The following is a 13,666-nucleotide window of genomic DNA, read 5'->3' as shown; positions in this document are numbered from 1 at the left end:
TAGAGCAACGTTTGTAGGTGGGCTTAGTAATCTACAAACACAGAGGTGTTGTCACTATTTTATAGGGAACCAGAAGGCGAATGGTAGCAGTTAAGGGAGAATCATGGCAAAGCAGCAAAGGGAAGAAAACAGAGTCCTTCCGTGAACATGCAGATTGGGACCAGATTGGACTCAATTGTGGTTGCAATGGAAGCCTGAAATGGGGGAGTGATCTGGACAGATCTGCTAGGAAGAGGGTTAATTGGATAGAAAAGAACATGGCAGGCAAGTGTTAAAATGTAATGTTAGGTTTCCTTTAGGGCCAGGATGTGCAGTACATGATTGGAAGTAAGGGGGTGGTTCAGAGGAAGGGGTCTTTACCAGGGTCTCTGGATGTAGCATCCTGCACTGAAACCCACATTTAAAGATCCAGGGTATGGTTCTTATAATGTAGTGGTAGTGTCCTACCTTTGGTCCAGGGGACCCAGGTTCAGGGTATGGATTCTTATGGTATATTGGTTGTGTCCTACTTTTGGCTCAGGGGACCTAGGTTCAGGATATGAATTTGTGTGGTGTATTGGTCCTGTCCTAACCTTGGCCCAGGGGACCAAGGTTCAGGGTATGGGTTCCTATGGTGTGCCCTACCTGGCAGTGTCCTACCTTTGGTCCCAGGGCACCCAATTCAAGTCCAACCGCGCTGAAGGTATATAGTAACATCCTGTTGATAGAAAATGTAAGAAGGATCCAGGATAGGTTTTTAAGTTGTCTAATTGCATATAAATGGACAATAGTGAATTAGCTGTGGGGATAAAAATCAAGAGAAACATCAAACAGAGGAGGCAATGGCCTAGTGGTATTATCACTGGACTATTAATCCAAGAAATGCTCTGGGGACCTCAGTTCAAACCTCATCAGTGGCAGATGGAATCAATAAAAATCTGGAATTGTGAGTCTAATGATGACCATGAAACTACTGCCAATTGGAAAAAAAACATATGGTTCACTAATGTCCTTTAGGGAAGGAAACCGCTGTGCTTCCTTGGTCTGGACTACAATGTGATTCCACACTCACAGCAATGTGGTTAACTCTCAAATGCCCTCAAGGCAATTAGGGATGGGCATAAATGACGGCCTAGCCAGCAAATGCTCACAATCTCGTGAAAAGTTCCCAGTCTAACCTTTCAGTTAGCTAGTTGACTCGTTGAGGTCAAGCTGGATTCCAGAAAGTGTAGTGAGTTTTTATTAGAAATCCTTGCTTAAGAAAGGATATTTCCTATCCAAGAGAGCATATAGAAGGAAAGTAGCAGAGGTTCACTCGGCTATAATCAGGGATGACAGGAATCCTCAGTGAGGGGCAATTGGGTTTGATTGGGCCTGTGCTCACTATAGTAGAAGGATGAGATAGGATCTAAATAAAACCCATCAAATTCTAGAAGAGGCAGGTAGACTAGATGCAAGGAGATTGAGGAGTCTACAATCAGGAACCAAAGTATCAGGATAACCTTTCGGGAAAATTTCTTCATTCAGAAGGGAATGAATCTGTGGAATTCTCTACCACAGAATGCTGTTGAGGTCAAGTCACTGGGAAGAAAGTGGGAATATGACATTGAGATAGAGGGTCAGGTATGATCGCATTGAATGGTGGAGCAGGCTTGAAGGGATGATTGACCGACTGCTGCTCCTACTTTCCAACTGAGTCAGCTTTAAAATGAGACTATTGGGTCAGCATGATTAACTTCGTTTGTTCTCAAAATATGGGTGAGGTCAGCAACACAGCAGTGATTCGCCGTCCCTGATTTCCTTGAGAAAGTAGTGGGAAGGTCATCTTCTTGAACCACTGCAGCCACTAATGTGGTGGATTCTGTTGATGTTGGATGCAAGGAGCCCACTGTGTTATATTCTACAAAACAAACCAAAGAACTGCAGACGCTGGAAATCAGAAACGAAAACAGAAATTTCTGGAAAATCTCAGCAGGTCTGGCAGCATCACTAGAGAGTTCTGAAGAAGGGTCACTTGACCCAAAATGTTAATTCTGCTTCCTTTCTACAGATGCTATCAGACCTGCTGTGTTGATGCAGCGATTGCTGCTTTTGTTTGTGCTTTTGTAACCTCTGATCCAAGCAAGCCCTCTATATTGTTTGCTGAATTTGATATTTACCTTGCCATGCCTGCGGTTGTGGTGTTGATGTAATATCAGAGGATACTAACTTTGGGAACTGCAATCAGTATTGGTGGCTCATGAGCTCAGATGGCTTCCAAAATGACTCTTTCTGTGTAAACAACTGTTTTTATATTTTAGAATGTACTTTCATTCATGAAAAAAAATCTTTTTATATACATAATCAAGTGGAGATGACTCTATCCAAACAAACCTAAGGCATCTCTTACTTGTACAAGTCTATATTTACATATTTGTGAGGCACTAAGAGGGTTTGAATAGACCTCCATTTGCTTTTGGCAGGAAGACCTCAGACAATGCTCTGTACCCACAGTGCCTTGCTTTAGTGCGTCCCTCAGCACATAGTTCTAGACGTAGGAATGTGCCAGTCTGCAACACTCAGTCAAAGTCAACTCCTTGCTTTGGAAGACCAACAAGTTTTGGGCAGACCAAAGGCCGCCTTTCACTGAGTTGATGGTTCTCCAGACACTGTCAATGTTTGTTTCGGTGTGCATCCCAGGGAACAGACCACAGAGCACAGAGTCCTGCATCACGGGGTTGCTCAGGACCAACCTTGACAAGAGCCACTGCATCTTTCTCCAGACTTCCTTTGCAAAGGCACATTCCAGAAGGAAATGTCTGACAGTTTCACCACACCCCCCCCCCCCCCCCCCCCCCAACCTCCACCCTTCCTTAGCTGTTTCAAGGGCATTGTGTGGTGGAGCAGACAGATCAAGTGGACATGTACAATCTCACAGGCAGTGCCCCCAGCCAAGTGACGTCTGCGTGAATGACAGACAGCAAACTGAGAGCCCAGCTCAGGCATTGTAATGACTGAGAGTCCCATGTGATTTCACATTAGAATCATAACCACTGTGTGGTGTATCTAACTGTCATGAGGAAGACCACGCAATATATGGAAGAGCTGCATTCAGAGCACATTTAACTATTTTTTGCACAATGTGTCCCTCCGTTACCTGCACCTCTGACAGGAACATGGCAGCGAAAGTGTGCTTGAGTAATGGCAGTGGTTGGGTGTAACAAATGACAGATTAGTTCGTGCTGCAATAATTGGCTATACCCAAATGGAATTACTTCAATGGTTGGAAGGTTGTGTGATAATTCATCACTGTGCATTTGACGTCAACTTGACAAACAAAAGACATTTCTCTCTTCCTGATGAAGGACATTCCTGATGAAGGGCTTTTGCCCGAAATGTCGATTTTCCTGTTCTTCGGATGCTGCCTGACCTGCTGTGCTTTTCCATCACCACACTCTTGACTCTAATCTCCAGCATCTGCAGTCCTCATTTTCACCGACATCCCTCTCTTTGTTGTGTTTGGATCTGAATTGACTGAATTCCTCCCGAACATCAGGTTAACCTCATGATGATGGAAAACGCAACAGACAAAAATGCTTGTCATTATCCTTTTACTGGGATGGCTTACAAATGTAGTTCATTAATGTAGATCCTGACATGAAATTAGTTAAGATTAATTGAATTGGCCACTCAGTGGATTGCTGTTTCCACAATACTGAACCATATTGCACGTAGAATTGCTTTACTAGCTGAGAACAGAGTAAGTTAGTTTTGGGAACTGATCCTCTGAATTTATAAACATGTAAGCTTTGGTATTGTGTACAGATTTGCATGTTTTATTCCTGCCTCAGGTCGTATTGAATTATTCGCATGAACATCTACAGAGGGACATGGAGGGTAATGTAGATTCAAGGAACAAACAGAATTTTCCTTCCATTTCAATGATTGGCTGGGCAGCCAGGCATCACTCAGTTATCTTAACCCATGCTACCCTTTTCCAGAGTTGGCTGTTTCAGGAGTGAGCTAAGGTGAAATTTCTCTGTTCAAAACATGGTGAATTTTTCATATTTTCTACCGTAGGGGACACTAGATGTTCAATTGTTGATATATTTATGGCTGAAATCAATTGGGTTTTGGAGTGTTAACAGAGCTAATGCAAGAAAATAGAGAGAGCAAAGGTCAACAAGTTCTGATTAAACGGCAGGTGAGATTTGAGGTCAATTCCTGAGGCTGTTCATCATGTTTTCTGTGTTCTCCATGTGCTGGGGTTGGGCAGAAACACATGAATAACCCCTTCATCTGCCTGGGGGGTGATAGTGTCGTGAAATTGTCACTGAACCAGTAAACCAGAGACCTGAGCTATTATTCTGTGTAAAGAGTCTGTGACCATTGTTGATTATTATTAAAAGCCCATCTGCTTCACTAATGTCCTTCAGGGAATAAAATCTGCCTTCCTTATCTGGTCTGGCCTAAACGTGACTCCAGACACACAGCAACGTGACTGATTCTTAAGCACTCTCTGGGTATTTAGGAATGGATAATAAATGCTAACCCAGCCACTGACAGCCTTATCAAACAAATAAAAATTTAAAAATTACATCAAGATCTGTAGCAGAATCTTGCAAGAATTCCAATGGAACCCACTTCAGCATCGGGAACATCTCTCTCCTTTGCTTTCATGATTTTGACAATTGGTGAGGTGAGATTCTCAACAGACAATAGCAAGTTACTAGTTAAAGGAGGATTATTGCTTGTTGACAGACCAAATCAGCGATCAATATTCAACTTTCCATCTTAACAAATTAGTTGAAGACATTTGATGCGGAGAAACCTTGACATGAAAACCAGAAGAAGTACCCAGTGACTTCAGCACACTGCTCGCTCTCATGAATCTCAATGTTTGATACTGGGCAGCAACATCTCAGGGAACACTCAATGGACACCAGTATCTCAGGGTACGCTCCATGGTCACCAACATCTATGGGCACATTCCATGGACACCAGTATCTCATGGTACGCTCCACGGTCACCAATATCTCAGGCCACACTCCAAGAACATCAGTATCTCAAGGCACTCTCCACGTTCACCAACATCTCAGGGCACACTCCATGGACACCAATATGTCAGACCAATCTTCACCGAGACCAGTATCTCCGGGCACACTCCATGGACACCAGTATCTCAGGGCATACTCTATGGTAGCCAATATCTCAGGGCACGCTCCACGGTCACCAACATCTATGGGCACACTCCATGGACACCAGTATCTCAGGGTACGCTCCACGGTCACCAACATCTTGGCACACTCCACAGACACCAGTATCTCAGGGTACACTCCATGGACATCAGTATCTCAGGGCACATTCCATGGTCACCAGTATCACAGGTCACACTCCACAGACACCAGTATCTCAGGGCACACCCCATGGACACCAATATCTCAAGGCACTCTCCATAGACACCATATCTCAAGGCACACTCTATGGACATCAATATCTCAGGACACAATTCATGGACACCAATATCTCAGGACACACTCCATGGACACCTGCATCTCAGCTCGCATGCCATAGACACCAGTATCTTAAGGTATTCTCCATGGCCACCAATATCTCAGGGCACATTCCATGGACACCAGTATCTCAGGGCAAACTCCATGGACACTAGTATCCCAAGGCACACTCCATGGTGACGAATATCACAGGCCACACTCCAAGAACACCAGTATCTCAAGGCACTCTCCATGTTCACCAATATCTCAGGGCACACTCTATGGACACCAATAGCTCGGGGCACACTCCATGGACACCAGTATCTCAAGGCACACTCCATGGTGACTAATATCTCAGGCCACAATCCATGAAGACCAGTATCTCCAGGCAAGCTCCATTGTCACCGGTATCTCCAGGCACACCCGATGGACACCAGTATCTCAGGGCACACTCCATGAAGACCAGTATCTCTGGGCAAACTCCATTGTCACTGGTATCTCCAGGCACACCCCATGGACACCAGTATCTCAGGGCACACTCCATGGACACCAATATCTTGAGGCAAACTCCATGGACACCAGTATCTCAAGGAACACTCCATGGTCACCAATATCTCAGGGCACACTCCATGGACATCAATACCTCTGGGCGTGCTCCATGATCACCAACATCTCAGGGCACACACCATGGAGACCAGTATATCAGGGCACACTCCATGGACACCAGTATCTCAGGGCACAGTCCATGGTCTCCGTATTTCAGGGTACACTCCATGATCACCAATATGTCAGGGCATCCTCGATGGTCGCCAACATGTCAGGGCACACTCCATGGACACCAGTATCTCAGGGCACACTCCATGGTCACCAGTACATCAGAGTGCACTCATGGTACTGGTCTCACACACACACATACACACATACACACACACACACACGCACACACACACACCCCAAATCCACAAATATTGGCTCAACACACGCTAACCTCATGGCCCATCTCCGATGCACTCACTGGACACCTCTGTACTTCTATACTTCAGTCTGAACTGGTGGCTGCCATTGTGCTTCTTCAGCAAAGACAGAGTGCACTCAGGGACATACATCAATGAACTGGCCCATAGACTGAATGTCTGGGTTCTTCACAAATTGCTATAGCGCTCACTTGTTCTGAGTCCAGCTAGACACTCACAGCATCCCTGCCTTGCCTTGCCTTGACTTTATACCCTTCACTCCCTCAGCCAGGGCTACCACATAATACCGGTGTCTTGCCTAACCATTTAGTTCAGTCACAAACGTGGGTAGGAAGCTGGTCATGACTATCAACAGACCTCAGTCAAGACGTGGGGTTGGGGAGGGGTGTGGTGTAATAGCATTCACTCATGGAGCTCCAGTGGAGCGAGTCTGATACCAGCCCGGGTATCAGAGGGTCCAGGTATTGGCACTTACGGTCAGAATGTTCTCTACAGAAAGGGTGAAGAGGCAATTGTTAGGCAGCCCACCAGCCATCTTTGCTCTTTCTGACAATTTGGAGGCTCTTTATGTCCTGCAATGAGAGGCTGGCACGTATTAAGGGAGTCCAAGGTGGATGGCACAGCTGTTACTTTAGTTTCAGGTGGAGAGGTGTCCTCAGTTAGTAAGTGGGCACTGCAGAGGGCACCCAGGAGGGTTAAGGGCTCTAGAGTTTGGGATGGGCAACAGCCAGTGAGGCAGGTGCTAGGGCGATTATTAGAGTATCAGCCTTGGTGAGAGTTGCTTACAGGAGAACAGAGGAGAGCGAGAATGAGACATCAGTCCGAAGGTGTTGGCATTTACACAAGTGTGTGAAGATCATTGACCTCCTTCCCACAATGATGCAGATTCCTCCAGAGAGCTGTAAACCCACTGAGATCTGTGGCAACCTCCAAGCAGACTGACAAGGTCTGGCATCGTGGCCTCCAAGGCTGGGTCTGGGGTAATGATGAAGAGCTGCATTTACATCTCCCAATCCAGCAGGATTTCTAGGTTGCCATCCACCTGCCTGCTGTGTGTGCAGGGCAGCTCCGGACTGACAGTGCTTTCCAGGTGCACAATGGGCTTTTACAGACGGCTTAGCTACAAAGACGCTAGGCAAAAGTGAGCTGCTGGAGACCAGAGTCTAGATTAGAGTGGTGCTGGAAAAGCACAGCAGGTCAGACAGCATCTGAGGAGCATGAAAATCGATGTTTCAGGCAAAAGCTCATTCCTGATGAAGGGCTTTTGCCCAAAACGTCGATTTTCCTGCTCCTCGGATGCTGCCTGACCTGCTGTGTTTTTCCAGCACCACTCTAATCTGGACTCTGGGTACAAAGAAGGTCTGTCTTTCAGTGAATAACACCAAGTGGCAAGCTGTCCTGGGAATGCCATGTGGTAAGATAAGGTCAGAAATAGATGTGAGAGTCACCATAGGCATGGAGTAGGTGGCTAATGAGGCCACTTTGGTAAGACTCACTTGAGAAATCTCACTATGCCTCACGGTGACAATCCATTCAAAGAAACATGATGCCAAAAAATGTCCATTTGTTCCACGCATTTACAATTCGCACAAACAATTACGAAGGTGGAATTTACTTGTGTTTTGCTTCTTGCACTGACTTTTCAAAAGAGGCACCACTCCTTTAGCTGGGAGAATGGGATACTGTCATGAAGTTGTTTGTGCTGTAGGCATATCTTATCCTTTCTCCCCATCCCCCTCTCCTTTTCGCAACACATCGATGCACCGTTGACCCTCAGTCTTTCAGATGTTTTGCTTTTGCAGTAGGAGGATTGACTGGGGAATGTACTGCACTCACTGGCCTCCTCTCCTGTTTTGTTTCATTTCCTGAGTTGGGTGGAGAAACATTTCTTTTTTAAAAAAAAGTGTGTTGGGAATGAGGTATTGATGGGACATCATTGTCAACATCGATTGAATTGCAGTCTAAGTTATTTATTTCCCGACTGGCAGCCAGAAGGATACTGTGCATGTATTGCGCTTGTCAGGGAGAAAAAAGGTGGCAGATTTGGACACAGAATGTCAATTAATCACCAATTTCATTTGTTTTACTTCCTTTTCCCTTCCCGTCCCCTCGATTCTGATCTGCTTTGTGGAACCAGTCACATTTTTGTATTGATGTACAGTGTAAAAAGAACATGAGCTGTGCATCTGAGTGCAAGTTGGCCCCATGATTTCTGACATATTTGACAAGAAATAACAAACACTGCACCAGCTTTCTGAACTGACTTGTTTTTTTGCTGTTCCATAACATAAGCTCTGGTGAAATCCTTTTGTCTTGTGTTAGGGGCTTATTATTACAACAGAGCGAGTTTATTATTGTAGCTTAGTTTATGATTTCCTGAATTGGACCACATCAGGTGAGCTAGCTGTCCCCTTGTGTGGTGGGTATTTGCTCTTCTTCGAGAATATAGCACAGCGCAGAACCACACAAACCAAAAAACATTACGTGATGAGAATTATTAAGCTTCAACCTGGTGCACCTTGGAGTCTTCCTTTTTATGGCCTATTCTGTTGTACTCATTACCCTTGACTGTACCAGTTGCCCCTTGAGGAGCTGTCAAAATGAAAGGCATTGATTATTTTTTTTTCCATTGCAGACAACTTCATGACCAAATGAACTAGCTGCTGTATCTCAGATGCACTTCATTGAATCAGCACGTTCAGCTCTTGTTCAACTCCTCGCCTTTAAAAACACAGCAAAAGCATTTCAGTCAATACTCCTCATGGCCTGGATCGAGTGACCACCAAAACCCAACAAACTCTGCTAGTTACGGATACCATGTGATATCTCGGTCTGTGTTCCAACAGATTCCCATCCACTGATAATTGTCTTGCTCAGCATGCAGTTCACTATATTGACTTTATCACAGCTGGGATTTCCTTGAACCTGTAGGTGCAGTGCAGAGAATCAGACTGTCGAACTCACTGTATTTTAACTCTCTTTCAACCAAAATATAATAGCTCTGTATTTTGCCGTGTGCATTTGACTGTTGCATTACAAGTAAATGTTGAAAGGATAGGATGGAGGGTGAGTGGCAATTGAATGTCTTAGCTGAAAATGTGTTGCTGGAAAAGCGCAGCAGGTCAGGCAGCATCCAAGGAACAGGAGATTCGACGTTTCGGGCATAAACCCTTCTCCTGGAATGTCTTAGGCTGGCTTTTGACCTACGATTAAATTCAGTTGAGTTCTGTAACGCTAAGTGTTATCAAAATAGTTCTTTCTTTGAGCATTTTTTGGGGATTTCAAGCTTCGCTTGGGAGGTAAAGATATATAGAATATCAAAGTTTACTCAAGTATCTGCAGGGAAGACTCTTCAATGAAGAGAAATCTTTTGCAAATTTTAGTTCCAGCTGTCCCACAATTCAAAGGTGACTGCACTTCCAGGTGATACAACAGTTTCAGCAGGCAGTCTCTCCCCATTTGATCACGTTTTGTACCTCTTCCTATAATTATATTTTGCAACCCTTCTATAATCACTTCTTTTTCCGGTACACATAAATGACACAATAAAGAGAGAGAGAAGAGCAACTTAATTGCTCTAAACTTCAGTAACCAGAGATAAATATAACTTGAACACCACGAATGAGAAAAATCATGGTTCTGAAGAGTCATATGTCAGCCTCAGAACCTTAACTCTTTTCCTCTCTCCACAGATCATCCCAGACCGGCTGAGTATTTTTCCAGAGTTTTCTGATTTTATTTCAGATTACCAGCATCAGCGATATTTTGTTTTTATTTAACACTACGAACTCTGTTAACTCTTTACTTCCCACACCAAGCTTATTCCTGCATTAACTCAGAGTTGGTCTTTTTGTGAAGTTTTTTTGGTTCCTGAAAATAGTGAAAGTCTTTCTACTGGGTTTGTTTAGTGTTTTGAAATGCACTGAAGCTCTCGGCAGGTCTGCAACCTGTGGAACTGTGCTGAAGAATGGGTTTTCTAATAAATGCAAGGCATTGGGAAGCACTTCGCCTGCAGCTACCAATCTGATTTTGAGTTCTAGGCAGTTAGTAGGCCCAGTCACACTGCACTGACAGGAGTTTGTGGCTAATACTGAAACTGTTAACCCAGGGAAGAATGGAGGCAATCTGATAAAAACCTACAAACTTCGAACAAGACTAGACAGAGTAAATGCGGGAGGGTTGTTGGCAATGACTAGAGAGTCCAGAACCAGGGATCACATGCCAGGCATACAGTGTAGGCCATTCAGGACTGAGATGGAGAGTGGTGAGCCTGTGGAGTTCTCTGTCCCAGATAGTGGCTAAGGTCAAACCATTGAATGTTTTCAAGATGGAGTTAGGTAGATTCTTAGGGCTGAAGGGGTCTTAGGGTATGGGGAGAAAGTGGGAAGGGGACCAAGGTACTGAGTTGGCTGATCAGCCATGATCATATTGAATGGGGTAGCAGGCTCAAAGGGCTGATTGGCCTACTCCTGCTCAGATTTTCTATGTTTCCCCGTTCCTATGACAGTAACTCGCACTAAGTGACCAAGTGATAGAGGTATACAAGATGGTGTGAGGCATGGATAGAATGGATAGTCAGAGACTTTTTCCCAGGGTGCAAATGGCTATCATGAGGGGGCATAATTTTAAGGTAATTGGAGGCAGGATTAGGGGAGATGTCAGAGGGAGGTTCTTTACACAGAGTGGTGGGTGCATGGAATGCACTGCCATCAGTAGTAGTAAAGTCAATTACAGGAAGGAAATATAAGCAGCTCTTGGATAGGCACATGGAAGATAGTTTGATCTTAGAGTAGGATAAAAGGTCAGCACAACATCAATAGCTGAAGGGCCTGTACTATTCTTTGTTCTCAATGAGCCCTGAAAATGATACCAGCATGTCAATTGCAATCAGGCCTATTTATATACTCACCAGTCACCATGTTTTTGCACCAGGCTTCAACAGACAGCAGTCAGGAGAAGGAATTAACCTGGATAGATCATCAGGACCTCTCTTAGACAATGGCGTCAGCTGTAAGCTGTCAGCCCAGTTGGTCATGCTGTCTGAGTCACTTGAGGCTTGAGCATCTAATCTGAGTTGACCCTCAAGTGCGTTATTGAGGAAGTGCTGCAATACCAGATGAGATGTGCCCCTGACTGCCCCCCATGGGTGGTCATAAAACTTCCAAGGCACTATTTCGCAAAACAGCAACAGAGATCTGACAGGGGTCCTGGCTAATGCTTGTCATTTTTTAAAAAAAGATTATCGAATCATCACATTCTTGCTTATGAGAACTTCCTGTGCGCAAACTGACTGTGATGTATCTCACAATTCAAAAGTGACTGCATTTCAAAAGTATGTCATTAGCCGTAAGGTGATTTCAGATGTCTTGAGGTTATGAAAAATATGACATGAACGCAAATCTTTGTTGCCACAGTGTGAGTTGAGATTGGCTAACAGGCCCTAGACAATTAATCTTTCGAGTCCATATGACATGACTCCAATTTAATTTGCTTGTTAATTTTCTTTCACATTGGCAATGAGTAACCTGTGATGCCTGGCTGCTAAGGTGCAGCTGTATTCAATCTGACATGTGTCTAGGAGGTATGTCACTCTTTGTGGTATATGGTTCAGTCTGAATATTTGCATCCAACAACAATTTTGAGCTTGTTTGCTAATGAGTTTTTTTTAAAGTATTGATTCATGGGATGTGGCAATCACTACCCAGGGCAGCATGTACGGCTTATTCTAATTTGCCCAAGAGAAGGTGGTTTGCCATTCTGAACCACTGCTGTCCACACAGGACAAGTGTTGTCGTATTTTCCAGTTTTGGTGCTGTGTGGTCCGTTTAGTTTCAATCTTTTTAGACTTCATAAGGGCTTGATCCAGCTGAATGATTTACTCAGCCATTTCAGAGAACAGTTGAGAGTCCATCGTATTACTGTGGGTCTGGAGTCACATATAGGACGGGTCAAGTCAGATATGATTGGCAGATTTCCTTACATAAAGGACATTAGTGAAATAGATGAGTTTTGCAACAATCAATGATAATTTCATGGTTACCATTTAACTAGCTTTTAATTCCAAATTTATGTTGATAGAATTGCAGCTGCTTTTAATGTCATGAATTCTGACTTTGAGACGAGATTCATTTCCAAGATTAGAAAAACAAACAATTTTTTTGTGTGTTTGTGTATGAGACATTTGAAGTGTGGTAAACATGCAGTTCATATCAATACACATGAATGTGTGTGTTAGCCTTGATTCAGTGAGTCACACTCGTGGCTGAGTCAAGAGGGATGTAACTCCATCCAGTGATCCAGTACACAATCCAGCCTCCATTACAGTACCAAGGGCGTGTTGCATTGTTGAAGTGCTGCTTTTCAATACTTAACCTGTTCTATCAAGTGAACATAAAAAAAGTCCTGTGGAGCAGGGAGCAAGAAAAGAAATGGGCACGCTCTCTGTTGTCTTTATGCATCAACCGGAATTACTAAATAATGACCTAATGATTGTCACTTATACAGAATCAGAAAACCTCCAGTGGAGGAGCATGCCATTTGGCCCATTGAATATACACGAACCCTCCAAAAAGCATCCCACCCAGACCCACTCCCCAACCATGTCACTTTGTATTGCCCATGGCTAATCCATCTGACCTCCGCATCACTGGACACTGTGGGCATGAACAATCCACCTAACCTGTCCTGGTCGTGGGAGGAGACCAGGACACGGGGAGAATGTGCAAACTCCGCACAGTTACCTGAGGCTGTATTGTACCCAGGTGCTGTGAGGCAGTAGTGCTAACCACTGAGCCACCATGTTATGTGCATGTTCATTTTATGCTCCTGAGAGTTTGCTATGTGCAAATTGGTTGCCGTATTTCCCACATTAACAGTGACTACACTTTAAAGAGTACTTTTATTGGCTTTGAATAATTTTTGGACAGTCTCAGATTGTAAAAAGATGTGTTTGGTGATCCAGTTTAATTAAAAAGAAAGTTGCTTTGAAAGGCGGCCATTCACTCACCCAGAACCAACTTGAGTGAGGTGCCGGCTGGGGAGCTTGGAAGGGGGTTGCCTTTATGTGCAGGAGGTAAACTCAGCCGACATTGTAAAAATGCTACCATTATCCAACTTCAAAAGGAGGTTGAGAAAACGTTGCTTCCTTCCCACTGCCGCTTCACCCGTTCCTTCTACTAAGAGATTAGTTCTATACAGGGCGACAGAATCCAAACAAAACACATAGAGCATGTGTGTGCTCTC

Source organism: Hemiscyllium ocellatum, chromosome 39 (assembly GCF_020745735.1).
Source record: "Hemiscyllium ocellatum isolate sHemOce1 chromosome 39, sHemOce1.pat.X.cur, whole genome shotgun sequence".
NCBI lineage: Eukaryota > Metazoa > Chordata > Chondrichthyes > Orectolobiformes > Hemiscylliidae > Hemiscyllium > Hemiscyllium ocellatum.
This window is presented reverse-complemented; position numbering follows the sequence as displayed.